This window comes from Otolemur garnettii, unplaced genomic scaffold, assembly GCF_000181295.1.
Source record: "Otolemur garnettii isolate 467f Iridium unplaced genomic scaffold, OtoGar3 scaffold00153, whole genome shotgun sequence".
NCBI lineage: Eukaryota > Metazoa > Chordata > Mammalia > Primates > Galagidae > Otolemur > Otolemur garnettii.
In genome coordinates this window covers 186125-190750 of record NW_003852548.1, presented here as the reverse complement: position 1 = coordinate 190750, position 4626 = coordinate 186125, and positions in this window count along the sequence as shown.

Below are 4626 nucleotides of genomic sequence, written 5' to 3'. Positions count from 1 at the left end.
AATTGCCAAAGCCACGCTTTCCGCTATCTTCTGCTCCTGGGAATTAAGAAAACAGTCGCGCCTCTGGCGTCATTAGCGGCACTAGGGCGCCGCCATCTAGGGGCGGGGCGTCCGGAGCCCTGGGCGTGGCTCAGAGAGTCCTGAGAGCAGAGGTCTGGCTTATTACGGAAAATGGCCTGAAGGAGGGGCTTTGGGGTTGGGCCTCCAGGCCACCAACCTCTCGGAATCTTCACTAACAAATGGAGGGACTCCAGACTCCGGGAAAATCTGCATTTTGCTTCTTGGGAAATGCATTGTAAAGTAGCAGAGAACAGTTCTCTCTGAGAATGCCGGCCAGTGGCAACATGGCTTGCTACGAAGGCTTGCGGTGGCCTGGAGGAAAGTGTTTTCTTTCCTGTCAGGGTGTGGAGGAGAGAGGCCAAGTGTGTTCTCTGTGTTTATTGTGCCTGCCTGGTCACCAAGCAGTCCTCCTTTGGTCAGGCATGGCAGGGTCTTAGCCCAGGTACATGCAGTTCCTTCTGTGCTAGAGCCAGCTGGTGCCAGACTCAGTTCATAGACATCTGTGTCAAAGATGATCATGAAATCTAGCAGACTTTTCTTTAATTTCCACTTGAACGTGTTTCTTTCTCCTCCGAGTTTAACTCACATTCCTCAGGGGCTTTGTGTGAGTCACAGCCCAAGTCTGCCAACAACAGACACTTTCTCAGTCTCCTGTGGAAATCCTAGGAAAAGAGCCTTCTTTCCCTTGGGCTTGTCGACAGTAATCTCCCATTTAGGATTTCAAGTGTCTGTGTAAAGAGTCCAGTTTTAGAGACACCAAGCTATTTATTTCTATAGGAAAGTCGACCTGATACCTTTCTCTTAGGACATCACCTTACTAGACAGGAAAAGGCTAATAGTTTGGTATTTCAGTGTTCTGGCGACCATAGAGAAATCCCAAACTGCAGAAGCACATGGTCTGTGGCCTCCTCCAGATTTTCCCCACATCCTTATTCTATGGAAACAGGTGCTTGCACAGAAGGGGCTGATACTTTGAATATGGCCTGGTGAAAAGCATGCCATAATTACGATGCCAACATTTGCCAGGGATGACATTGGCACTGAGGAATTAATATAGCTACAAAAGTGTTCTTCCATTCTATACCTGCGCTGTTGGAATCTACTAATGCATTGGAGAAGGCTTTAATCCACTATTTACTCACCCCTTGGGCCTTAGTCCTCTCTTACCTGTTATAGCCAAAGCTCCCCTGTCCTAGATGGCTGTTTTTATTGTTCAAAGGAACATCTCTAGAAACCCCAAGCCCAGAACTAGCCCAAAGAAGACACCTGGTAAATGGTATTAGTTTCCATTGTCCTCTCTCACACACTATGTAATATGCTGAAGCCCTTGATGAGCCTTTCCATACTATAGGCTTCCCTTTTGCCATCTTGCACAATTGTGCCTGTGCTTGGCACCAGCCTTGTCCGAGATCAACACTGATACTCAGGGCAGTGCCCGTAGCTCAGTAGGTAGGGTGTCAGCCACATACAACCAGGCTGGCAAGTTCGAACCCAGCCCAGTCCAGCTAAACAACAATGACAACTACAACAAAAAATAGCTGGGCATTGTGGCAGGTGCCTGTGGTCCCAGTTACTTGGGAGGGTGAGGCAGGAAAATTGCTTAAGCCCAGGAGTTTGAGGTTGCTGTGAGCTGTGACACCACAGCACTCTACCCAGTGCAATAATACGGTAGTGAGACTCTGTCTCAAAATAAAAAACAAAAAGTAAAAAAACCCTGATACTCAGCTGTAAACATTTTTTAATATAGAAGTTAGGCTTCTTACTGAGTTGAAATTAATCTATTTTATTCCTGATGCTACAATGTTATCATTTGCATTGGTATCCAGTCTACAGTTTATTTCAGTCATCCCAGTGGGGTAAATCATCTGAAGTCCAATTTTACCCTGCTCTCAGAAAGTGACCTGCTAGGTCATCTGTCAGAAAACTGAGTAGCAGCTTAGTGGGAGGCACTGCTGGGTTTTTTCACAAGGGCCAGAGTTCCTGAATAATTGCAGTGGACACAAGCTGAGTCATGATTGTTTTCTTGCTGTGGATTCATGTTGTGCTGAAGGTCCTTGGTACCTGCCTCTTCCTGGAAGCTTTTCCCCTAGTGAGTGGTGACAGGCCCATCAGGAAGTACCCTGATGATGTTCTATTCTTTGGACTTTGTGAGTTCCTGTAGGGAAGGTAAAACCCTTGGAATTGCTTATCTCCCTGTTGATTGCATTGCTTTCTCTATACTTGCCTGTGTGGATTTCCAAAATGTCAAGAAGCCAATACCACGGCTGGTGACTTAGAGGTTAGAGTTCCAGTCTTTGGGCAACTGTGTCTATTGTTGAGGAGTGCGGTATATATCAAAGGTGGTAGCCCCCAGGCAACTCTACTTTCAAGGTCTCTTTCTGTTTTTGAGGAAGTCATAGTATAAGACATACTATGGACTTAGACTACGCCAGACATTGGGCTATATACATCAATTACTTCCTGTAAAATTATTAATATCTTACATTATTATTATACCCTATCTTACAGATAAGGAGACTGAAGTCCACGGATGTCAAACAACTCACCCAAAGTTTTAATATATCGTAAATGAAATAAAGATAAGACAGTTTGGCTCCAGAACATACACCATTGACCTCTACACCATTCTGTGTTGTTAGAGCACCTCATTTAAGAAAAAGTATCAGGGTGATTACATGACTTACTCAGTTTGGGCAGCCAGTAAGTGGCAGAACTAAAACTAGCAGCTAGGTCTTCTGATTTCAAATCCTGTTCTTTTTTCAGCCTGACATTTTTTATTTCAGGTTCTCTAGAAAAGTGCATCTCAGACTTGAAGGTGCATTGGGATCCCATAGAGATCTTTTTAAGTTGCAAATTTTGATTCAGTACTTGTGTGGTAGGCCTGAGATTCTGCATTTCTTTTTTTTTTTTATTTCAGGTTATTGTGAAGGTATAAACAACAAGGTCACAATTTTTCAATTTTTTAGGTAGACTCCCTCTTGTAGTTGTGTCCTGCACCCAAAAGGTGTGCCATATACCCCCACCATGTGCCCTTTAAGTGGGAGCACAATAATCCCCCTTTCTGTCCCCCTCCCTTATTCCCCCTCCCCCTAACTTGAATAGAATTAAGTTTTTCTCCAATGTGTGTGTGTGTGTAAGATTGTCTACTGCCTTCATAATAAAATTGAGTACATTGGATACTTGCTTTTCCATTCTTGTGATATTTTATTTTTATTTATTTATTTATTTTTTGAGACAGAGTCTCACTGTGTCGCCCTCAGTAGAGTGTGGTGGCATCACAGCTCACAGCAACCTCAAACTCTTGGATGAAGTAATTCTCTTGCCTCAGCTACCAAGTAGCTGGGACTACAGGCACCCACCACAATGTCCCGCTATTTTTGTTGTTGTTGTTATCATTGTTGTTTAGCAGGCCTGGGCCAGGTTTGACCCACCAGCCCAGGTGTATGTGGCTGGAGCCCTAATCACTGAGTAATGGGCACCAAGCCTCTTGTGATATTTTACTAAGAAGAATGTATTTCAGTTCCATCCAGGTTAATACAAAAGATGTAGTCACCCTCTTTTCTTATGACTGAATAGTACTCCAGGGTATACGTATGCCACAGCTTGTTAATCCATTCCTGAGTTGATGGGCATTTAGGTTGTCTCCACATCTTTGCAATTGTAAACTGAGCTGTGATAAACATTCTAGTGCAAATATCTTCTTGATAAAATAATTTTTTCTTATCAGTAGATGCCTAGCAGTGGGATTGCAGGTCAAATGGGAGTTCTAATTTGAGATCTTTGAGGATTCTCCATACTTCTTTCTAAAGAGGCTGTGTTAGTTTGCGGTCCCACCAACAGTGTAAAAGTGTTACCTTCTCTCCCCATGCCAGCATCTGCAACTCTGGGACTTTGTGATATGGGCTGTTCTCATTGGAGTTAAAGGGCATCTCAGGGTGCTTTTGATTTGCAGTTCTCTGATGATTAGAGACAATGAGAACTTTTTTCATGTGTTTGTTAGCCATTTATCTGTCTTCCTCAGAGAATGTTCTATTCATGCCTTTTGCCCAATGATATATGGGATTGTTTGCTATATTTTTGTTTATTAATTTGAGTTCTCTATAGATCCTAGTTATCAAGACTTTGTCAGACTTGTAATATGCAAATATCTTTTCCCATTCTGAAGGTTGTCTATTTGAGTTAATTTTTGTGTCAGCTGTGCAGAAGTTTTTCAGTTTAATTAAGTCCCATTTTTTGTTGTTGTTGTTGCAATTGCTGCTAAAGTCTTCTTCATAAAATCTTTCCTCAGGCCGACATCCTGAAGAGTTTTTCCCACACTTTCTTTAAGGATTTTTATCATTTCATGTGTTAGATTTAAATATTTTACACATCTTCAGTCAATTTCTGTAAGTGGTAAAAGGTGTGGGTTCAATTTCAACCTTTTACATGTGATTATCCAGTTCTCCCAGCACCATTTTTGGGATAGGAGTTCTTTTCCTCTTCTGCCCCCATATGGATGCCCTTTATATCCTTTTCTTACCTGTTTTCACTGGCTAGAACTTCCAGCCCTATGTTGAATAGTACTGG